Source organism: Calidris pugnax, unplaced genomic scaffold (genome assembly GCF_001431845.1).
Source record: "Calidris pugnax isolate Ruff unplaced genomic scaffold, ASM143184v1 scaffold96, whole genome shotgun sequence".
NCBI classification, from domain to species: Eukaryota; Metazoa; Chordata; class Aves; order Charadriiformes; family Scolopacidae; genus Calidris; species Calidris pugnax.
Genome location: NW_015090866.1, coordinates 513,812 through 537,822, shown reverse-complemented (window position 1 = coordinate 537,822; position 24,011 = coordinate 513,812). Strand labels below are relative to the sequence as shown.

The 24,011-nt window shown below is 47.4% G+C and overlaps 3 long non-coding RNA genes across 4 annotated transcripts; all 3 read left to right on the top strand.

Annotated features, from left to right (window-relative positions):
* Positions 1-3,094: 3,094 nt before the first annotated feature.
* On the top strand, positions 3,095-4,773 carry LOC106889926. The gene is made up of 3 exons (XR_001412429.1): positions 3,095-3,119; positions 4,461-4,574; positions 4,711-4,773. It is a non-coding gene; the product is annotated as an uncharacterized LOC106889926 (long non-coding RNA).
* A 5,410-nt stretch (positions 4,774-10,183) lies between these two features.
* Positions 10,184-16,003, top strand: LOC106889925. Its single transcript, XR_001412428.1, has 3 exons — positions 10,184-11,332; positions 13,267-13,363; positions 15,978-16,003. It is a non-coding gene; the product is annotated as an uncharacterized LOC106889925 (long non-coding RNA).
* A 5,590-nt stretch (positions 16,004-21,593) lies between these two features.
* LOC106889923 lies at positions 21,594-24,011 on the top strand. Of its 2 annotated transcripts, none has more exons than XR_001412427.1 (3): positions 21,594-21,725; positions 22,134-22,275; positions 22,379-24,011. It is a non-coding gene; the product is annotated as an uncharacterized LOC106889923 (long non-coding RNA). The 2 variants fall into 2 exon arrangements; XR_001412426.1 differs by having other exon boundaries at positions 22,376-24,011.

Below are 24,011 nucleotides of genomic sequence, written 5' to 3'. Positions count from 1 at the left end.
CGAGGGGCAATGGGCACAAGCTGGACCACGGGAAGTTCCACTCTAATGTGAGGAAAAACTTCTTTGGGGTGAGGGTGGCAGAGCCCTGGCACAGGCTGCCCAGGGAGGGTGTGGAGTCCCCTTCTCTGGAGATCTTCAAGACCCACCTGGATGCTCCTGAGTGATGTGCTCTGGGCAACCCTGCTTTAGCAGGGGAGTTGGACTGGAGGATCTCTAGAGATCCCTTCCAACTCCAACAATTCCGTGATTCCGTATTCATGGTAATGGCATTCAGCTGGTCAAGGCACTCAGATGCATTACTTTGGAAAGATAAAATGGTGTTTTCCATTAGCTCAATCCCTTGCTGCTGAAGGCACATAAGACTAATGGTTTCCACTGCGTTTTCCAAACTGCTTTTCAAAACATCCTCCTTGGCAGCATCTCGTCCTCCACCGACATCCACGATGGGGTGATTCCGTATTCATGGTAATGGCATTCAGCTGGTCAAGGCACTCAGATGCATTACTTTGGAAAGATAAAATGGTGTTTTCCATTAGCTCAATCCCTTGCTGCTGAAGGCACATAAGACTAATGGTTTCCACTGCGTTTTCCAAACTGCTTTTCAAAACATCCTCCTTGGCAGCATCTCGTCCTCCACCGACATCCACGATGGGGGGTGAACCACCCAAATGATATTATTTCCAAAGTTTCCTGGTCTCATTTCTCCATCCAACCTGCGCTCAACTTTCCCTCTTGATAAAAGAAATAATCATTAGACAGGTACTTCACCAAGGAGTGCCTTTGCTCTTTGCTTTCTCTATTCCCTAGCTCCTCCTCCAGCCATCACCTGGTGCACTTTGCTGTTGCCGTTTGGCCGCCTTTTGATATCTAATCTACACCCAGAGATAATGATTTTCCTTCAAACATTTCTTCCTGATGACCTTCTTCCCTTCCTCCACTGACACCTTTATTTCTCTCCATGTTTTATTGAGCTCTTTTCTTCGTTGTTCTCATCTCTTCTTTTGTCCTTGTTTCTGGGAGTTCTTCTGATCATTCTTCGTTAAACAGCATTTTAGTCTGCTCAGTCACTGGTTTCTGGCTTATTTTCTACGTCCATTTCTATTTGCATGCTGAAATACTGCCCCTGCAAACGTTTCCACCACTGCAGAGTTGTTCTGTTCCCCTTCAGTTACGTGTACATTCGTAGCCAAATATATTCACTCTTCTATCAGTATTAAAAAAGCTTCTTTACAGAGTCCACATACCTTCTAACCACTGCATCACTTCACAGCGTCCAAAGCAACCGGTGAAAGCTCGTTAATCATTATAATTCCACAAGATGGAAGTTGTAATAAACCCAACAATCTCTGTAGCTGCCAGGAAGAGCGGGAAAGACGGTTGGATATTTTTGTGAATCAGGTTTGCAGGCCTCTACCCACCGTCCCTTCCAATGCCAATTTATTTAAATGTCTGTACAGAGCAGACAATAATACGTAGAAACTTCATACCAGGGGAGAAAACAAAGGCTGCAGAGATGTTATGTTGAATAGGGAAATTAAAAAGTTACTATTCCCAATAGTACTTTTTAAAAAAAAGAAATTACACGTTGGTCTTCAGTTCTTAACCATTGTATTAAAATGATGAGCCTTTCTGATATTTGAAACTTATTTTATAGTCTTCCACCACCCCTAATTCAGAGAATTCTTATTTTTGTGAAAATTAATCGTTCTGAAACAAAGCTGTTTTCCCACTGCCCTGAAATACCACTCCATCCTCCCCACCACGATGGCAGCACATGCCTCTGCCCAACAACCCAGAGACAGGCTGAGGTGGGTTGATGTTTCTTCAGCAGAGATTAACTGTGTTCTCTCTCCCACACTCTGCGCAGCTGATGATTTTCATGAAACAGGTAGGAAATTAATATATTTGAACTCTTACTCCTGTGTCAATATTGGTTGGAATGGGCCAAGCGGCTCAGAAAGTTGTTGCAGACACCCTGAGGGGTGGCCCGTGTGCCAGGGGAAGCTCTGTTTCCTTAGGAAATCACACTAAAATAAAAACCTCTCCAAGCTCCTACCTGTCAAGATTTGGAAGAAGAGCTTCAAAAACATAATGAAGTGCATCCTACAGGCGTACCAGAAAGCAGATTTAGAGAGATTAATGCCTGAGAGAAAAATAAAATCATTGACATGTTGGGGTTTGACAATAGTAGAATTATGAGTTAGTTTTTTCTATGAGGTGGTAGAGCTCCTACTGCTATTTTTCACTTGTGCTTTTTGATTTTTAGCACTTTTCCAGTGTAAGCCTGGCCCTGAGGGGCGCAAAGAGACACCTGTCTCCCATCCTTTCGAAAAATGGTTATTATGGTTGTGAAAAAAACCTAATGTCTCTAAAAAGGGGATGAAATGGAGCCCTCAGCTGCCTGCTCCTCCATCTGAACCCTTCACCTCCCCTGGGCCTCAGACTTTGGCTTAATTTTAGTCATTGCATGGGGATTTCATGAAAACTCACGAACATTATTACACGTAGGTATTTGGTGCCTGCTGTTTGAAACCCTGCCTCTCAAAGGAGCCAAAATCAGAGGCTGTTTGTAGAAATCTTCCTGTGGCACAGGCAGCTGGGTCAGGCAGTTAAACAAAGAGAAAACCCCCCATTTTCACACTACAGTACCAGAAGATGAAGGTGTGAGCCGCACCTCCCTCAGCAGGGGCAGGAAGCCGTGGCGTCACATCTCCCAACCCCAGGCCTTGTGGCCCGCAAATAACGCCAATATTCACTTAACAGGCTCCCGAACACCAATCTTTCCCCATCATCTTTAAAAAGCACAACTTCCTTCCCTCCCCCTCTCAGCTCTAAGCCGCTGTGGCGACCATTTCGCCGGTATTTTACGCCGTGGGTGCGGCAGGCCCCTTTTGTGCTTTGTTTCTCCCTCAGCTCCCCTCAGCCCCGGAAAAGCCCTTCCCGCCCTTTTCCTCAGGCGGCCGTTGAACCGCAACGGTCGCGGGCGGCGCGCGGCCCCCCTCTCCCCCCCCCCCGCCCCGACAGCTGATTGGGCGAGGGGCGGTGCGTCGGTGGCAAAACCCCGCCCCTCACGGCCTTCCCGCTCTTCCAGTGCGCGTGCGTTGGCTGGGGAGGCGGAGGTGGGTGCCATGGCAACGCGGGAGGTAACGGAGGGGAGGCCGCGTCTGTGGCGGCCCTCAGGGGAGACCGGCACCGGCACCCGGGACTCGCACCCGCCGCAGGCAGAGGGGAGGGCTCTGGTGGGCTGCGCTTAAGCGCTGTGGTTTTATTTCTGGAGCGGGACGGGCTGGTTTTTGCCGACCGGAGGGTCTGGGCGGGGGGAGGCTGTGGAGAAATCGTTGACTTTTCACGCTGGGAGTGTGAGGGGATCATGGAATAGTTTTGGGGGACCAAACCATGATTCTATCAAGGGACCTTAAAGACTATATAGTTCTAACCCCTCCTGCCCTGGGCGGGGACGCCTCCCACCAGAGCAGGTTGCTCCAAGCCCCCTCCAACCTGCCCTTGAACCCCTCCAGGGATGGGGCAGCCACAGCTTCTCTGGCCAACCTGGGCCAGGCTCTCACCACCCTCACACCAAACAAGTTCTTCCCCACAGCTCATCTCCATCTCCCCTCTTCCAGTCTCAAACCCTTCCCCTTCCTCCTAGGGCTCCCCTCCCTCATCAAGATTCCCCCCCATCTCTCCTGGAGCCCCTTTAGGGACTGGAAGGGGCTCCAAGGTCTCCTCGGAGCCTTCTCCAGGCTGAACCCCCCCAACTCTCTCAACCTGTGCTCCCAGCATCTCTGTGGCCTCCTCTGGCCCTGCTCCAACAGCTCCATGTCCTTCTGATGTTGGTGGCCCCAGAGCTGGAGGCAGCATTGCGGAGGGGTATCCCCAGAGTGGAGCAGAGGGGCAGAATCGCCCCTCTTGCCCTGCTGGCCACGCTGCTGGGGATGAAGCCCAGGACACCAGGGGTTTCTGGGCCACCAGCACCAGTTGCCAGCCTGTGTGCAGGACACGGGGGGCTTTCTGGGCCACCAGCACCAGTTGCTGGCTCTTGTGGAGCTTCTCATCACCCAACACCCTCAAGTCCTTCTCCTCAGGGCTGCTCTCCAGCCATTCTCCACCCAGCTTGTAGTTGTGGTTGCGGTTGCCATGACCCAGGTGCAGGACCTTGTATAAAGTCCTTCTCCTCAGGGCTGCTCTCCAGCCATTCTTCACCCAGCCTGTAGTTGTGCTTGGGGTTGCCATGACCCAGGTGCAGGACCTTGCACTTGGCAAGCTCTCCACAACTTTGTTTCTTCAGCCCCTCCTGTGGGGACAGGGAGGTGAGGTCCTGCCGATGCTACCAGGGGTGTCTTGCAAGCAGGGATGGGGCCAGGTGGGTGAGGTGGGCTTGGAGCAGTCTGGCCGCACTGCCATAATCAGTCACTGACACCAAGTTGAGGTTCAGGTTTTTCTTTTTTCTCCCTGTCTAGTCTTGTGGTGTTAGAGGACATCTCGAGGACTTTGCTGAAAAGCTGAGAATCCTGGAATCTGGTAGAATTTGTGGATTACTTCAGGGGTGATTGTCTGCAAAGAAGCCATTTTAGGTACAGCACACCTTGACCTGTTTTTGCAGTCACCTAATTTCCCCTGTTTTTTGTTTTGTTTTTTTTTTTTCAATTTTCATCCCTGCCTCAACTGTAAGGAACAGTGTGTAACCCACTGCATGATTGTGTGTTGCAGGGTCTGTCTTCAGGGCTTGACGTGGAGTCCCTCTGCTCAGTAAAAGGATATAGCCATGGTAATGCAGGTTTGATTCTTTTCAAGTGTATTGATACCGTTTTAAGGAGTTAAATGGGGTTAATAACCAAAATGTTCCTTCTCAAGGCTGCAGGACAATCTGACCTGCCCAAATTCACGTTGTGTGCAAGTGTGCACCTGATTCTGATTTTTAGCTTTTCTTATTGTTCTCAACAACAGGCTGTAAAGTTTTCATATGTCTTATAAAGCCTCAAATCATATTGCTTGTGGGTGGATGAAAATACTGCACAAACATGGATTTCCTGATACTTTTAAAGAGTGTTCAGCTGTCACGCTGGGCTGTAGTTGAAAAACTTAGTGAGACCATTGTAGGAAGTTTGATCTGTGCAAGTCCTGCCTGAACATACCTAAAAAGAGCTGTTCAGCATCACATGTCCTTTGGTGGCCTGATAAATCCGTGAGGAATCCCAGGGTTGCCAGCTGGTGGGCCAAGTGTTGGCTCTGCCACTGCTGTATATGCACGCACACAGTGTTACTTTCAGGGCTTGACGTGGAGTCCCTCTGCTCAGTAAAAGGATATAGCCATGGTAATGCAGGTTTGATTCTTTTCAAGTGTATTGATACCGTTTTAAGGAGTTAAATGGGGTTAATAACCAAAATGTTCCTTCTCAAGGCTGCAGGACAATCTGACCTGCCCAAATTCACGTTGTGTGCAAGTGTGCACCTGATTCTGATTTTTAGCTTTTCTTATTGTTCTCAACAACAGGCTGTAAAGTTTTCATATGTCTTATAAAGCCTCAAATCGTATTGCTTGTGGGTGGATGAAAATACTGCACAAACATGGATTTCCTGATACTTTTAAAGAGTGTTCAGCTGTCACGCTGGGCTGTAGTTGAAAAACTTAGTGAGACCATTGTAGGAAGTTTGATCTGTGCAAGTCCTGCCTGAACATACCTAAAAAGAGCTGTTCAGCATCACATGTCCTTTGGTGGCCTGATAAATCCGTGAGGAATTCCAGAGTTGCCAGCCAGTGGGCCGAGTGTTGGCTCTGCCACTGCTGTATGTGCACGCACATGGTGTTACCTCTGATGGTGTTTGTGATGCCATGCTGTAGACTGACAGCTTCCTGCACTTTGGGAACTCTTCCTGCTCTAGACTGTGCTTAAATGGGGGTGTTGGTCAACAGCCGGCTGAAATGAGCCAGCAGCGTGCCCAGGTGGCCTAGAAGGCCACCAGCATGGCCTGTATCAGCAGTACTGTGGTGAGTAGGACTAGAGTAGTGATCGAGGCCACCAGCATGGCCTGTATCAGCAGTAGTGTGGTGAGTAGGACTACAGCAGTGATCGTCCCCCTGGACTGGGCACTGGTGAGGTGCCACCTCAAGTGCTGTGTCCAGTTTTGGGCCCCTCACCACAGGAAAGACATTGAGGGGCTGGAGTGGGTCCAGAGAAGGGCAACGGAGCTGGTGAGGGATCTGGAGCACAAGTCTTGTGAGGAGCAGCTGAGGGAGCTGGGGGTGTTCAGCCTGGAGAAAAGGAGGCTGAGGGGAGACCTTCTTGCTCTCTCCAACTCCCTGAAAGGAGGGTGTAGCCAGGGGGCAATTGGTCTCTTCTCCCAAGGAACAGGTGACAGGACAAGAGGAAATGGCCTCAAATTGTACCAGGGGAGGTTCAGATTGGAGATTAGGAAAAATGTTTATACTGAAAGGGTTATCAAGCCTTGGAATGGGCTGCCCAGGGCAGTGGTGGAGTCACCATCCCTGGAGGGATTTCAAAGCCGGGCAGATGTGGTGCTGAGGGACAAGGTCTAGTGATGTTTTTTGTCAGGGTTAGGTTGATGGTTGAACTTGATGATCTGAAAGGTTCCTTCCAAACCGGACAATTCTATGATTCTAATGTGTGAGCTGACTGATGCCACGTTTCATGAGAGACGGGAAGCAGAAGCCAAGACAGTTGCTGACCATGATAGAGACCATTTAAAGCCTGGAGGTCGGAGGTATCTGCTCGAGGGGAACAGCGGGAGTGGTGAAGCTGCTCCAGCCAAAAGGCATTCCCTGCTTCTTTCCACAGATTTATGGCAACAGTTTGCCCTTACCTGTAAGCACCTTTTTTATCTTAAAGATGAGCTACAGGCCAAATTCTGACCTAATTGTGCTCAGGAGATCCACCAGTGACCCTGTCAGGAGCGTGTAAACTGGGGAGTGTGGTTGAAAAATCTGGTATAAGCATCTACTCTGCGAAGTGTGCACATTCCAGCACGTGAAGTGTTCAACAAATTCTACCCAACTAAGGTCTGCAAAAAAGGCTTGTCGCCTTCTCTAATACATGTTTGAGTTCAAGTACTTTGCAGTCTGCACGACTGAAGCTTTTAGGAAACAATCTGCCACCGGCTGCAGTTTGTGGTCTCTGTTTTCTCTCTGTCCATATTCCTTCCGTGGATAGCGGTTCTGTGTGTTTTACACAGAACTCGTGACTTTTGGGGTAATTTTTTGTTGTTGTTTTTTAATTCCTTCACATTGTGGTCGCGGCTGATTTTGCAGATTGTACCCCTGACTGTTCTCATACCTCAGAGCAAAAATGTTTGTCTTTTTTGTGCTGCTGAGCTGTAAACAGACTCTTCATTGTACCCCTGACTGTTCTCATACCTCAGAGTAAAAATGTTTATCTTTTTTGTGCTGCTGAGCTGTAAATGGACTCTTCAGAATTGATACCATGAAAAATACGCTATATATATATTGCCTTCCCCTAGTTTATTCTCAGCTGATAGTTACATCTGGCCTTTCTGGCTGTTTCAGTGCTAATTTTTCCTAATGAAGTGCTTGGATCTGTTTAATTACAGTGTGCAAACCCAGGCAAATAACAGAAATAGACGGGCAGATGCATAAAGTGACTCGGTGTGTCCTGAAAGTGCTCTTGGCATCCGACCAGAGATCAAATACTTTCAGTCACTCACGATGTGCAAATAAGTTCAGCCTTTTCTCTGGGAGTAGGTGTTTCTCCTGTCCTCAGCATTCCTGGGACACTGCCCACCTTCTGGCTCCATGTTGCCATCACCATTTTCCTGCCCTCACAGCAGCAATGAGAGATCCTTCCGGGTCCCCGACCCGGTTTCTGTTGCTCAAGACCTGGAGGGAGCGTCTTCCACGCAGACACGCTCCAGGCTGGTTGTGAGGAGCGGCCAGGATGGGTGAGAAAACAATCCAGGGAATTCCAGACACTGGGAAATCCCTCTTGGAGGCAAGAGGCTGGGTGTTCGGGCACCAGCGCTAATCAGCTGGAGTTAACAGGAGTCATTTTTTGGCCCATTTTAGGGGTCTTGGCTCCACAGAGAATGGCAGGCGATATAGATATCATACATAGATATAGATTCACAGGTGGTAGGACAAGAGGAGATGGCCTCAAGTTGCACCAGGGGAGGTTCAGGCTGGATATTAGGAAAAATTTTTTCACTGAAAGGGTTCTCAGCCATTGGAATGGGCTGCCCAGGGAGGTGGTTGAGGCACCATCCCTGGAGGTGTTCAAAAGACGGGTTGATGTAGTGCTGGGAGGTCTGGTTTAGTGATGATGCTCCTTGTTTGTTGTGTGGGTGTCTATTTTTGTCAGTTAGGTTGATGGTTGGACAAGATGATCTTTAAGGTCCCTTCCAACCTAGAAGATTCTGTGATTCTGTGATATTAGGAAAAATTTTTTCACTGAAAGTGTAATTAATTGCACGAACCCTGTTTTTTGTTTTGTGGTTGAGGCACCATCCCTGGAGGTGTTCAAAAGACGGGTTGATGTAGTGCTGGGAGGTCTGGTTTAGTGATGATGCTCCTTGTTTGTTGTGTGGGTGTCTATTTTTGTCAGTTAGGTTGATGGTTGGACTAGATGAACTTCAAGGTTCCTTCCAACCTGGAAAATTCAATGATTCTGTGGCAGAGCTGTTTAGATTTGTGTTACTGCTGATAGTAGAAGAGCAACTGCATCACAGAGCCTTGAGAAGGCCACAGCTGTGGAAGGGAGACCTGCTCTTCTGGTTTCTGATCCAGTCACAAGCAGACACACAGCAGTGTGTGAACGCACAACATTGGCTTGGTTTACTTTAGGGTCCTATCATAACGCATTAATTAAAATATCAGTTGAAAAGAATGTATTATTTCCATTGTGCACAGGTTTTTTTAGCCAGAGAGAAGCACAGGGGAACATTAATTAGCCACGTCTGATGACATTACAGATTCTTGCAGCCTATAGAGCAAATACTGTGTTTGGTGAAAGTGTATTTAATGCTTGTGAGTCCGGATCTAAAATCACCACAAAGTACAGGAGTCTGGTGAGGGGCTCTGAGCTAATACTGCGAGCCAGGACTAAAAATGCAACAAAACAGCTGTTCTGGGATGTCTCAGGATCCTCTACCCAGAAGCGAGACCATAAAGATGCAGGACTAACCATGTTTTTGTGGTCGTTTTCTCTCTGCAGGCAGTTAAAAGTAGCAAAAGCAAGCGTGGCAAAAGCAAGCGTGGCAAAGACAAAAGCTCCAAAAAGAAAGCAAAGAAGGTGGAGAAGGAAGTGGATATCCTCAGCCCAGCTGCCATGCTCAACGCCTACTACGTCTGCCACAATGCCGCCGCCTGCCTGGAGCTTCGGGGCTTTACCTGGCCTGGCTCCCCTAAAAAGAAGGGGAAGAAAGGAAAGAAACGGACGGCTGGAAAGTAAAGGACTTTGTGAAAACCAGGGGTCCACAGTGAAGAAGAGACTTTTTTTTTTTTTTTGCAGATTAAACTCGTATTGACCTCTCTGACTGGTTAGCTCAAATATTTTGCCCTGACCACTCTTGTGCCCGTACAAAGACGCTTTTATTGTAGCTCAAGCATAGAGTGACAAATGGTAAGTGACGCTGTGCCGTTGTCATTTCAGCTGTGGCCCTTCACCCTCCAGTTCCATGTGGAATAAAGCGTTGTGCCTCAGCAGTCTGAAGGGTTTGTAGTGGGGTTTGCTTTACCCACAAGCGCTGCCATTCCTTTATGGGTGGGACGTGCTCCCCAGTAGCACTGGTGTCCCTCCAGCTGGTTTAACCAGCACTGGTGGAAATCTGAGCTCAGAAAGTGGGTATTTGGTAAGATTGACAGCGTTAAGTATGATTTCTATAACAGCAGCTTATCTGAGAGTCGCCCAGCGGAGGCTCCCCCTCTGGGTCAAGAGAGCCATGCAATCATGTGGAGTTGGAAGGGATCTCTGGAGATCATCTAGTCCAACCCCCTGCCAAAGCAGGTCCACCCAGAGCAGGTCCCACAGGAACACGTCCAGGTGGGTTTTGAATGTCTCCAGAGAAGGAGACTCCACCACCTCTTTGGGCAGCCTCTTCCAGGGCTCTGCCACCCTCAAAGTAAAAAAGTTCCTCCTCATGTTTAGGTGGAACTTCTTAAGTTCAAGTTTGTGCTCCTTCCTTCTTGTCCTGTCACTGAGCACAACCCAACAACGACCAGCTCCATCCTCTTGACACCCACCCTCTAAGTATTTATAGGTGTTGATCAGATCCCCCCTCAGTCTTGTCTTCTCCAGACTAACAAGTTCCTCAGCCTTTTCATGTCATCTGTGTCTGCCTGTGATCCCCCTTGTTCGACAGGAAATGGTGACGTTTGGTCAGATGAGCAGTTCTTGAAGCTCCAGCCAGCTCTCCTTTGGCTGTAATGAAAATCTGCAGATCTAGCTTAGATGTTGTCAGTGATGCTGCTACACAGTTAGAGGTGATGATGCACCCCCTCATCAGGTCTCCCCTGGCAGTAAACACTCTTAGTCCAAACATCCTGGCAAGAGACCACAAGCTTTGTGTTATGGTTCAGGGTTTTTTTTCACTCAGTTTCCTCCACGTGTGTTTAACACAGCCCTTGGTAAATTGTGAAGCAGCGTGTCAAGCAAAGCTCTACGTCTCTCCTGGATTCCACCAACTGGAAGGATGCAGTGGAGTGACTGGGAGAGGTGAGGATGTGTCTTGAACTGACGCAGGCTGCGGAGAGATGGAAAGAAATACAAAAGGGCTGGAATCTTGGAGAAAGAGTTGGGAAAAGAGAATCTGCTGTGGGGTAGAGCTGCTATGATGGGGAGATGTCCTGGTTCTCTAGGACACCCGAGGGACTGTGAGCGTGCAAAACTGCTTCTCTGCACCAAGCAGCACCGTGACAAGCACAGGAAGTCTCAGATCTCACATTGCAGTTGGTTTCTCAGGGCTGAACATCTGCAGTGCTGGTCTGGCAGAGCTGGAGCCACCTCTCAAGGCCATTTCCCTTTGCCTTAACTCAGCAGGAGGAGGTGCAGCACCTTTCCTGCTTCCAGGTGACTTTATCTTATGGGTAACAGTCAGTTATGGAAGAGTCAATTATAATGTGAACGACCCAAACTGATAAATCTTATGCTGTTTCTCCATCTTAAAATGTTACGTCCTCTCCATCTTGAAATGTCCTCTCCATCTTGAAATGTCCTCTCCATCTTCAAATGTTCCCTCCCTGAAGAGGTCTTGATGCAGTAAAATCATGGTTTTGTGGCACTGTTTGCAGGCTGACTGCTGGCGTTGTGCAGGCTGCTGCGCTGCTCCGCTGAGTTTGTTTCATCTACGTGTCAAGAAAATCACGGTGGGTATCCCGTTTCCTTGCTAATTAATCTGCTGCTGGCACATTCTGCTGAATCAGAGATGTGGTTCGCAGCACCAGTTTGTTCTACTTTGTGCATTGCCTTGTCTTCCTCAGCATTTACTCGTGTTCTCGCTTCCCCATCACCCACCAGGAAGTCTCTGGTCACGGCACAGACTTGCAACTACTTCCTCCAAGTATCAGCTTGTAAAGCAAGAGATCCCTGGTGATCTCTTTATTTAGTGTCTTGAGCTAAATGTTAAAAGGGTCTGGAGGAGGCCATGGAGATGCTGGGAGGGCTGGAGGGGACAGGCTGAGAGAGTTGGGGGGGTTCACCCTGAAGAAGAGAAGGATCTGAGGAGACCTTGGAGCCCCTTCCAGTCCCTCAAGGGGCTCCAGGAGAGATGGGGGGGGACTCTTGATCAGGGAGGGGAGCCATAGGAGGAGGGGGAAGGGTTTGACCCTGAAAGAGGGGAGATGGAGATGAGATGTGGGGAAGAACTTGTTTGGTGTGAGGGGGGTGAGAGCCTGGCCCAGGTTGCCCAGAGAAGCTGTGGCTGCCCCATCCCTGGAGGGGTTCAAGGGCAGGTTGAAGGGGGCTTGGAGCAACCTGGTCTGGTGGGAGGTGTCCTTGCCCAGGGCAGGGGAGTTGGAACAAGATGATCTTTAAGGTCCCTTCCAACCCAAACCATTCTACGATTCCATGAAAAAAAAAAATTGAAAAAAAAAAAATTAAAAAAAAATCATTCCCTTTTTGGGTGACAGATTTACTACACAGCGCTTTAAGGGACAGATGTTTCCAAGCACTGAGGCAGGAACTGCTTAACGTGATGGGGCAGCCCCCACCATCTCTGTCTGTTTGGGTTCTGGGGCCAGTTTGCAGAAGCTGAAGACCAGTGCAATCTCCTGCCAAGACAAAGACCCAGTGTAACAGCCATTGCCCACAGAGCAGGTGTTTGGGGAATCACAGAATCTTCTAGGTTGGAAGGGACCTTCAAGATCATCTTGTCCAACCGTCAACCTAACTGACAAAAATAGACACCCACACAACAAACAAGGAGCATCATCACTAAACCAGACCTCCCAGCACTACATCAACCCGTCTTTTGAACACCTCCAGGGATGGGGCCTCAACCACCTCCCTGGGCAGCCCATTCCAATGGCTGAGAACCCTTTCAGTGACAAAATTGTTCCTAATATCCAGCCTGAACCTCCCCTGGTGCCACTTAAGGCCATTTCCTCTTGTCCTGTCGCCTGTGACTTGGGAGAAGAGACCGGCCCCCACCTCTCTACACCCTCCTTTCAGGGAGTTGTAGAGGAGGGTGTAGAGAGGAAGGAAATTCCTTCTGGGCCACTTATTTTCCAGGTATCTATCCAGGTTTCCTCCGAAGCAGCAGTTATGGGACCAGCATGGGAGGCAGCGTGCCACGCAGGACGGGCAACTGGTCTCATCCCATACCACGGCTACAAGTAAGCAAAGCCATTTCACATCCATGATAGACCAGAAATACAATGATTTAAAGATTCCAAAGCAAAGTTTTTAGTATGCAAAAAATTACCGGAACAAATAGTGAAATATCGCTATGTGTCTTCTCCTTAAAAAATAAAAATAAATCTGATTTCTACGTGATGCAATTGGGCACGGCAGATGGTGAGCAGCAAAGTGCAAAGGACAAAAACTCTGCTTTCTAGCATATCTGAAAAGTTGCCATTCATTTCTTTAACAACAGATGAGAAAACCCTTCCAACCATCCCAAACTGAAAAATTAAACACTTCCCCCCACCCCCCCTTTTTCCCTTTTATGTCTCTCATGCCTTGATCCATCTCAATTCTGCATGTAATTTGGGCTCCCTGGTGGTTAATACAGACCAACAGACAGCTTTAAAGAGAAGTTTGGATTTTAAATGGCTCAATTCTCTATTTGAATGTGTTTAAGAGAGCTGCAGGCTGCGCTGCTGATTTGTAAGGGAAAGCCTTTGGCTCCGGTGGATGTGACTTTACGGGGAGTCTCTTCTGCGGGATGACACTTGCAGGTATTTCCATTTTATCACAATCTGTAAGATTTTGATTCTCTGACGGGCTTTTTTCCGCCTCCTTGGGGTGCAGAACTTAGAAGCTGAGTTTATGATGAATAAAGCTCAAATCCAAGAATCTTTGGAGGGGGGACTGCAACCTGGAGAGGCCATTTGCTTTACGAGCACAGCGCAAGGGGGACTTCGTGGTGCTTTTTGTGTCATCTCTTGCTGGGAGTGACATTTTTTTTTACTATCAGGGCTTCATTTCTCAGTTACTGAGCAGATCAGGCACAGCGTGACGCTCCGAGCACAAGAGGTTAAGGTTTCCTGCAGGAAGTTGTAGACCAAAAACCGGGCGGATAAAAATACACTGGATGATGATGATGATGATGATGTGCATGTTTGTGGGTGGGGCAGAGTGGTGGGGAGGGGAGAGTCACGGGACACCTACATGATGTGAGTGATGGCTATAAATATATCGAAAAAGTTTAAAAAAAGATATTATTCACAACTTTTGGTAATAGAATATTTCAAGCTGTACGCAAGCAGCTTCCTTTCTTTACTCTTCCCTTCAGACAGCGTTTCTGTATTTCCTGCTATCTCCTAGAACATTGTTTTTCATAGAATCATGGAATGGTTCAGGTTGGAAGGGACCTTAAGGATCATCCAGTTCCAACCCCCTGCCCCGGGCAGGGACACCTCCCACCAGACCAGGTTGCTCAAAGCCCCATCCAACCTGGTCCTTTCTTTTCACATTAAGAAAAGCCTTGTGGGTTTTGAAGAAAGACTTGAGAAGTGGCATTTGTCCTTTTTCTCTCATTTCTTATTTTAAGAAATAACCTGGCTGCTGTTTCCCAACTTCAGGGGCCTCTTTTGCTCTAAAATGGTATCTCCAGAATGAAGAGGTTACTATGGTGAATTCTTAAAGAAAAGTTTTCATCCAAAAGGCATATTAGATGTTGGTACTAAATAGTGTCAGCAGAAGTAAATAAATTTAAATTTTCAGTAGGTTCACTCCTGTCCCATTTGCTCATTTTTCACTGTCTTGGGTCCCCACTGCCATTACAGATGTCCTCCAGGAACAGAGACTCCAACTTTATTGTCTTTTTTTATAAACCTCTTCCAAGCTTTATGTTAAAAAGGTACAAGTGATTTTTTTTTTCTCTCTCTCTTGCTAGTAAGTGTCATACAAAAGACCAGAAGGAACAAAAGATTAGAACTTACAGAAATGGTTGCTCTCTGAGATGTGCAGTCTGGGTACCACGACACCTGCCAACATTGAGCTCTTCCATTTCAGATACTGGGATGGGTTTTGTTACATTAAATGTTAAATATTTATATCCTAGGAAAAGTCCAAGGTCAGGTTGGATGGGGCTTTGAGCAACCTGGTCTGCTGGGAGGTGTCCCTGCCCACTGCAGGAGGGGTGGAACTAGATAATCTTTAAGGTCCCTCCCAACCCAAACCATTCTATGATATAATTACCCAGTAACCCAACCCAAACCATTCTATGATATAATTATCCAGTTAGTGGTAGTTTTCTGGTGGTATTCAGTGAATTCAGGAGTCCTGCTTCTTGAAGATACTTTTGATGTCCCCTTAGAGGAAGCTTACAGAGCCTCCCCAACATTGAGCTCTTCCATTTCAGATACTGGGATGGGTTTTGTTACATTAAATGTTAAATATTTATATCCTAGGAAAAGTCCAAGGTCAGGTTGGATGGGGCTTTGAGCAACCTGGTCTGCTGGGAGGTGTCCCTGCCCACTGCAGGGAGGGTGGAACTAGATAATCTTTAAAGTCCCTCCCAACCCAAACCATTCTATGATATAATTATCCAGTTAGTGGTAGTTTTCTGGTGGTATTCAGTGAATTCAGGAGTCCTGCTTCTTGAAGATACTTTTGATGTCCCCTTAGAGGAAGTTTACAGAGCCTCCCACCCTGACAGCCTCAGACCACAGGTTAGTCATATCAGAATCCTGAGGAGAAAATACCTTTTTCCTTGACTTTTTTTTTGGTTCAGACTGCACGTAATTTTGTAAAGGTAAGAAATATTTCATTCTTTTAAAATAAAATATAGTCCTTTTAAGTCTGCAGTGTTCCTTCTGGGTTATTGCTATATTTCAGGAGAAACACAACCAAAAGGGACTTTTTTAAATTTACTGTTACGCTGTGATCTATTCACGACTAAGCTAAAGTAAACTGAGTGTGAAATCTTTTTTATGCAAAGGACTGGCTCAGTATCAGCGTTTCTCCCAATTGTCTTCTAGCTGTAACTGGCACTAAAAGAGAGAAATGTTATGAAAAATGAGGGAAATATTGACTGCAACACATGGTTACCACAGCTTCCTTGGAATGGCCCTGATTATATGTCATGAAGGGAGCAGTTTGCTCTTTGGTGGTTCTTGAACTAAATGCTTTAAAATTTCACCTGCAATTACTGCTGAATGTTAGAATATTTTTTACTTGCTGCAATTGCAAGCGATAGGTCAAGTGCTCCTACCATCTAAAAAGAAGCCCTTCTTTAATGTTAACAGGTAGACCCAAGTACACAGGCTATAAGAAAGCAAAAATACTTAATGCTGTTAAGTGCAAATTGAAAATTACATCTAACTTCAGAAAATCTTTTTCCAACAGGTCCAACATCTCTTGATGACATCACCTTGATGTCTTGATGACATTCCAACAGGTCACACGTCTCTTGGGGGCCTTTTTCCCACATCATTTAATAGGAAGTGCCTGTTCTGTGAAGTATGAAGATAACCAGCCTTGGAGAAGACGCCTCCATCCATACTGAGATGTTAAACCAGAAGCTACAAAACTGGTATTTGGATTTGGGTTGTACTGGGTAAGCAACTAGTTACAATAATTATCGCAGCTGGGTTTTTCATGGGTTTTCTTAGTGGTGATATGGTCAACACACTTGAAAGAGACTTTAAACACGGGACATCTCAAATGAGATGGCCTGAAATGGCGTCCTTGAAAGCAAGAGTCCTCCTTCTGTCACCTGTTGTTTTGGCTCCTGAGATACTTTATCGCAGGATAAAGCCTGGCACCTTCTGAAAATAGACATAATATTTCAGGAGTACCTGATAATTATAGCTTGCCCTCTGGGGACTGCCCAAGGAGTAACTCTGTTTTCTTAGAAGTATAAATGCTTTTATTGATTCCTCATCCTTTTTGCATTGTCTTATGCACGTGGCTTGCATCAGTTCTGCTGCCATCACCAGAAAGCAGATAACAGAGTAAGAAACACTTCGAGCTCTTACACTGGCAGCTGATACTTTGCTTTTTTTTTTGCCTAGAACCACAGTTAGGGGCTGCTGCAATGCCTTGGCAGGTCTTAAAAGTTCTCCACAACCTGGCATTGCGAGATTACTTGGAAGAGGAGATCAAAGCAGTTTTAATAGTTTGTGAGATTTCAGAGAGGCGACCTCCTGGGGGTGTCTCGGGTGAGATTCTCAGTGTCCCTTGAAATGTCCCAGGGTCGTTCAGCCCCAGGACTGTTCCCAGAGGGCAGAGTTGTGCTAGTCCTGAGCTTTAGCAGTAGTCATAACCCTCAGTTCATCACTGCCTTGAAAATGATCTTCTATGAAGAGAGCATCGTTGCACCTCCTTTCTCTTAAAATTCCTTCCTTTCAGCTCTTTAGGATAAGAAATAGACTCATAGAATTGCCCAGGCCGGAAGGGACCTCCAAGGGTCATCTAGTCCGACCTCCCCGCAGTCAGCAGGGACACCCCCAACCAGACCAGGTTGCCCAGGGCCTCATCGAGCCTCTCCTTGAATATCTCCAGGGAAGGGGCCTCAACCACCTCCCTGGGCAACCTGTTCCAGTGCTCCACCACCCTCACAGTGAAGAACCCTCCCCTCATCTCCAGTCTAAATCTGTTCCCCTCCAGCTTGAAGCCATTGCCCCTCGTCCTGTCACTGCAGGCCTTTCTAAACAGGTTCTCCCCAGCCTTCCTGTAGCTCCCTTCAGGTACTGGAAGGCCGCTATTAGGTCTCCCCGGAGCCTCCTCTTCTAATACACTACTTTCAGCCTTTCATTCCTACATTATGTTTCTTAAACCTGTTATTCTCGTTGCTTTCCTCCCTGCTTCACAATGCTACCGCTTCATCGGCACAAGGTGACAATTAACACCTCTGACCTGCAGTTTTTCTTCTCACGTGTTGCTACACCAGAGTCATAAAACTGAGACTCGTGGGATTAATATCCCCTAAGTCTAAACATCTGCATCAACGCCTGGCGCAGTCGTCTAGATTCATATCTAGAGTGGTTCAGGATGTGATTCCTCTGATCAAATGTGTGCAGAGGCTTAAAGCAGCACCAGGTGTCTTGTTTAGGTAGAGGAACGTCTAGAGAGATTTATCCAACTCTCTGTGATTTGTTGTAAGATTTTTCCTGAAAAAGCAAATTCAAATTTAGCGTGGATTCAAAAAAGGGAAGTTCTTCACGAAGTGATGAGTCCAGGGAAACCAATATGGCTTGGGGGTCCTACGGAATTTGGGCTAAAGGCCATAAAAAGGGGTATCGGAAAACTTGAAAACTCTTGCGACTCCAGTGTCTTGGAGATGAGGAGGGTAAAATTGTGTGGGATATTTTGTCTAATCTTTCATTAAAAGGAAACCATCCGGCCTGCGCCTCTTGGGCACTCATCCCTGTTCAGAGAACAAAAATACCTCCTTGACTTCAGCCCGGTGGTGTCTCGGAGGCAGAGGAGGGGAGTGAGACAGTTCCTTGGAGAGGAAGCGCAGCCGTCGTGAGCTTATCGCTCCCGCACAGTCGTAAACTCAGCCCTGCTCACTCCAGCTAATTATAGCCCAGCGTAATTGCCTTCAGACGGCTGGCCCAGCCAGGGGAAAACCGCCTTGCCTCTTACGTAGTTCAGGCAAAATTGCCTCCAGTAACGAAGAAAAGCAAATTATAAATACCCAACCTGGTGTAATCAGTCTTCGGTGACGGCTCGGGGAATTTATTTCCCTAAGAAAAGCAGATCAGACCTGAAGAAGCATCTTGCAATGAGCAGATTCGCAGCCCCTGTTGCAAAAGGCACGTGGAAGCGCTTTACGCTACAGCCCGTGGCGTTGAGGTGTCACCCTGGGACTAGGTTGCCAAGTTGGGTCTGGCCACAGCCACCCCTGCCAGCTCTGTCCCACAAGCAAGGACTGGGAGGGACTCTTTGCCAGGAGGTGTAATGGTAGGACAAGGGGAAAGGGTTTTAAATTGGAAGAAAAAAGATTCAGATTAGATCTCAGGAAGAAATTTTTTACTCTGAGGGTGGTGAGACACTGGAACAGGTTGCCCAGGGAAGTTGTGGATGCCCCATCCCTGGAGGTGTTCAAGGCCAGGCTGGATGGGGCCTTGAGCAACCTGGTCTAGTGGGAGGTGTCCCTGCCCATGGCAGGGGGGTTGGAACTAGATGATCTTTGAGGTCCCTTCCAACCCAAACCATTCTATGATTCTATGATATTAGGAAGAAATTCTTCACTGTGAGGGTGGTGAGAGCCTGGCCCAGGTTGGCCAGGGAAGCTGTGGATGCCCCATCCCTGGAGGGGTTCAAGGCCAGGTTGGATGGGGCTTGAAGCAACCTGGTCTGGTGGGAGGTGTCCCTGCCCATGGCAGGAGGGTTGGAACTCGATGATCTTTGAGGTCCCTTCCAACCCAAACCATTCTATGATTACTGGGCGCTCCAGCAGCAACACACCACAGGACAAGCCTCAGCACGGAAATTAGATACTTGAGTCACAAGCAGGTTACCTCTGTCCTAAGAAGTTATTAAAAAAAATAATTAAATCTTCACCAGTGTCTTTTGAAAATAAGCTTTAGGCAAACTGTGGGGACGGGAGAGGGAAGCCTTTCTGCCAACAAGTTCCCTGCTCGTTTCTTCCTTTCTCACTGTCTCATCTTTGTCTCCCCATTAACTGGTTTTGCCATAAAATCCTACTGTAGTTTGGTGCTTAGCTGCAAGGAACATGGCAATGGGCACCGGAAAGCCATCCATAATAGCCTAAGTGGGCTCTTACGTGCCATTCTCTCTCAGTAGTTGTTCCTGCTGTTTCGCAGAGATGAGAGAATGGCGCTCATCCAGCGCTGCCGTCTTTTATTTCTAAATACTCTGGGTACTGGCAGAACAGAAACAATTAATCACTAGTTATTAGAAGCAGCGAAGAAGCCAGCTGCTGCAGGGTAAGCCCGAAATCCAGACTGCTTTTGGTTACTGGTTGCTGCAGAAGAGGAACCACAAGTCCCCAAGACACGTCACGTATGGCTTGTGCTGCTGCACATCCAGACCCCATTTTATTGTATAATCGTACACCAAAACAAGGGTCTCAGCCCCAGTCTTGGGGACCTTCTAGATCTTCACACCATGTGATCTTTCTCCCTGCTGATGAGAGAATCAAGGTCTTCAGAGTCCATAGCACAGATCCCCTTTCCACCATAACCCTCCCTGCTACTAAGGGAAATGTTTGGAGGCTCAAGGCTGCCTGGAAGCACTGCTGGTCCAGGTGAATATCCAAACCAGAACTTCAAAAATAGGCAGCAAAGCCCTAAAATAACTTATTACCATCCAAGAAAACAAATCTTGAAATTAACTGTTGATTCCCTGATTGCTTTCCATACTGGGGTTTGGCACTGGTGCAGTTCTGAGCGGAAGCTGGCTCTGGGTGGTGATGCCAAAGGGCTATAAAAAAAGGGTAAATTCTGCAGTTACGGCATCAGAGCCCAGTGAGGCCACTCTGGAAACTGAGATGGCTCTTGTGATGCTGAACCTGAAATAGAGAAAAAATGCTCTGGAGGTGCCTTTTCACAGAAGTACTGTCAATCTGGGAAAGAGAGGAAATGTGTTAAATAATAATAAGCACGGAAAACTGGAATTCTATGGGAAAATGCCTCCTCCTCTCTCTGATATTGGCAAAGCTGGGGTCGGTCTCTTCTCCCAAATCCTAAGTGATGGGACAAGAGGAAATGGCCTCAAGTTGCACCAGGGGAGGTTCAGATTGGATATTTGGAAAATTTTTTACCCTGAAAGGGTTATTAAGCCTTGGAATGGGCTGCCAAGGGAAGTGGTGGAGTCGCCATTGGGCTGCCCAGGGAAGTGTTGGAGTCACCATTCATGGAAGTATTTAAAAGATGGGTTGACATAGTGCTTAGAGACATGGTTTAGTGATGGCTTTTTATCAGAGTTAGGTTGATGGTTGGACAGGATGATCTTAAAGGTCCCTTCCAAATTGGACAATTCTAAAGCTAATCATGTGTTATCTTCAGCTTCTGCAACACCAGACAACTTTAGATGCTCCGCGCAGAAAAAACAGCAAGATCAGTGTATGCAGAACTTGGCCAACCTGTATTTGATCAAAAAAAAAAGTGAAAATAAGCTGAAAATATCTGAGGAGCGTCCACAAAGGTGGAGAACTAGGTGTAAGGATCTAAATTGAAGTGAGAGGACATTCAGATGGAAGACCAGAAAAGCCTATTTGTGGAGGGGGGATGCTGCAGGAATCCACTATCCCACCAGCAGCAGCTCTCCCGAACCACTGCACCTGTGTAAATTTTGGTGACTGCACAAACTAGAAGAGAGCTTTTCACCACAGGAATCCTCCCAAAACTCAGCCCCAGCTTTGGTGTCATCTGGCTGCAGATGAGCTGTGGGAGGGCAGGGCCCAATCGAGGCTACTTACAACAAACTCATTGCACTATCAACCTTCTCCCTCGAGTAATGAAAACCAGCCCGGCTCTTTATGAGCTGTGCAAATCTGGTTTATTGCACATCAGTGAACAACTGCTGTTGCAAAGACTCACATTAAAGGAAAGCAATGGATGCAATTCTTTTTTAATCCAAAAACGAGGGAGAGCAGGAAAAGGCCAAGCAGGGGTGTCCGTAGTTTTACCCCCTTCAGTGAACGTTCATAAACTGCTCAGTTCTACTAAATCATGAGGGTGTTTTGTTTACAGCATAGCGGGCCGATCAGCTACTTTTCTCTTCTGTGACCTTAAGATAAGAATAAAAACTCCATTTGAAAGAAAAAAAAAAAAAGACCCATCCGCTTTTTCCCCCCTGATGATACGAGATGCCAAGAGGATTCCACCTCTTCCATCGCCTGCAAGCGCAGGCAGCCAAGAAGCAAAAAAGACCCATCCGCTTTTTCCCCCCTGATGATACGAGATGCCAAGAGGATTCCTCTTCCATTGCCTGCAAGCGCAGGCAGCCAAGAAGTGCCAAGAGGCAGCAGATGTTTTAACTCTGAGGCAGCCAGGACATTTTGTGGCAAGCAGAGCCTGGAGAGAATTGCTGCCAGGGAACATGTCTTCTGCCGCACGACCACGTGCAGCTCCTTCATCTCCAGCATGCCAGAGATCAGCCTTCCCACATAAACCCAGCAAGGTAAGAGATCCTTGTTTGTTCTAACGTCTGTTGTCTTAAAATAAGAGAGGGTTGGTGTGTTCAGGAAGTCCTAAAGCTACACCTGTGTCTTTGAAACACTTTTTGAAGACATCTCTCCTGCCTACATTGGCTTAGCTGATAGGACCTATGAGTTGGGTTGACCTGGTCTATGAGATGTGCTAAACACGCTACCAAGGGCATGTCTCTCATCCGCTTATGAAAACCTCATCTCTCTCTGTGGTCCCTAAAAGTCAATAGTATTTTTTTCACACTTGCAAACTTTCTGATCAGAGTGAGGTTGATGGTTGGACTAGATGATCTTAAAGGTTCCCTTCCAACCTGGACAATTCGATGATTCCACAGAAGTCTTCACTGCAGCCTGACCTAGGGCTCTTTATTTGTGCACAGACCCTGCCATGGCACCTGAAAACACAAAAAAAATTAGTGACCCAAGGCTGGTGGCATTTTCAGGCTGGACCTGTCTAAGGCTGTTGGCCAAAGCCACTTACGCTGCTGTTAATAACCCACCCGTGTTACAAAGCAGCACCAGGTAATTGACCCGGGCACTCCCAGTCCCCTTATGCTTCCCTGTGCATCTTTTCCAGGTAATCCTTTCCCTGTTACTCATCCTGTTTCTTTTTCTGCCCCAGAAGACACCAACCAAAGACGAGGTGATCTGCTAAAACAGCCTGTAGAGTCTTCTGACCTCTTTCCCACAGCCTCACAGCATCTAAGCCCACACATCCAGCTGGGAACTTGATAACGTTCTCCTCCTGTTATTCCTTCCATGTTTTCTCTTCCCAAACCCAGGATGTGGACAGGTAAACCTTTCAGAGCTCCCTTTCCCCACCGTGCATCATTGTTCCTCCCCCATCTTTTCCCGAATGCCGGATACGGCATGTCCTAACCAGCCCCTGGCATTCCATGGGAGTGGAAGCCAGGCTGCCTACCCTTCTGCAGGCCAAATGCACATTTATACTCACAAGTAAGTCTTTTCCCAACCCTTTTCACGTAGGATTATCGGTCTATGACACAATGCAGTCTGGATTTCCATGAGAACATGGGGAGACACGTGCTGATTCTCAAAGAGAGTTAGTTTGTTCCTACTGGGAAATGCTGCCTCTCTGGAGGACCTTTCTGGTACATCCCAAATGAACGTCCATGGTGTTCCCTGTCCTGTGGGCAGTCTTCACGTAGCTAAAAGCACTTTGAGAGGGGTGGAGAAGGAATGAGCATGTGTGCCAGCCACAGACCCAGCACACTCAACAGCCACTGACTCATAAATGTGCGCTTTCACGAGCCCATGGGTTGCTCTGCCTATTCCAAAGCCATTAGCAACATGTGGCCTTGAAAATATGCACCTGGACGGGACCCTGAAACGTCATGTCATCCATCCCGCTCCCCGAGGCAGGAGCAACTCTCCCTACAGCATTCCTGAGCGGTATTCTGTCCAACCTGTTCTTAAAACCTCCAACAGGGGAGACTCCAGAGCGTCCCAAAGCTTTTCCAGTATTATCACAACCTACCATTATGAAATTTTCTTGGTGGATCATCTAAAATCTACCTTCGAATGTGAAAGGAAGCGACCTTCCTCCTGCGGAGATGCTGGGTCACTGTGGGTTATACCAGGCCTGCCAGGGTGGCACGGTCCCAGGTCTCTGGGCTTGTGGCCCTGCTCCAAAACTGCTGATTAGCACAAGGGAATTCCACTGCCGTTACAGTCCGCATCAGCTGCCTCCACACGTCTGCCTCCGTTGGCAAGACCTTCCTTCGTCTCCATGGAGCAGCAAACCCCAGCCAAAACACCTTCACGGCTCTGCAGGGAAAGCTACATTCATCTCAGCAAGTCATCATCTGGCCCAGATCCACATTTCATACCTACAGGAGGCCGACGACAGAAATCCAGGGCATCCCAAACTCAAGAGTGGTTGAGTCTCCGGGCTGAGATGACATTCACGCCGTCATCAGATGAAGTTATTTCGGCATTTTCTGTATTTGCCTGACTCTCAGTAAATTTGCAGAGTGCTGTGAGCTGGCAGGAACGTAGGACGCATCCCCTTTTACAGGGACTGGTACTGCATGCTTCGAGGGAACCTGTAAAATCCCAGCAGTAGATATTACTATAACGACAAAAAAATTTATCATTTTGAGTACAATGACATACCCACGGAAGAGGTTTCTACCAGGCACAGATGGTAGGCTGATGTCCTGAAATGAAACAAATCGCATACGTTTTACGCCAAGAAAAATAAAACTACGATTACTCTAATATAAAAGTTTATTGAA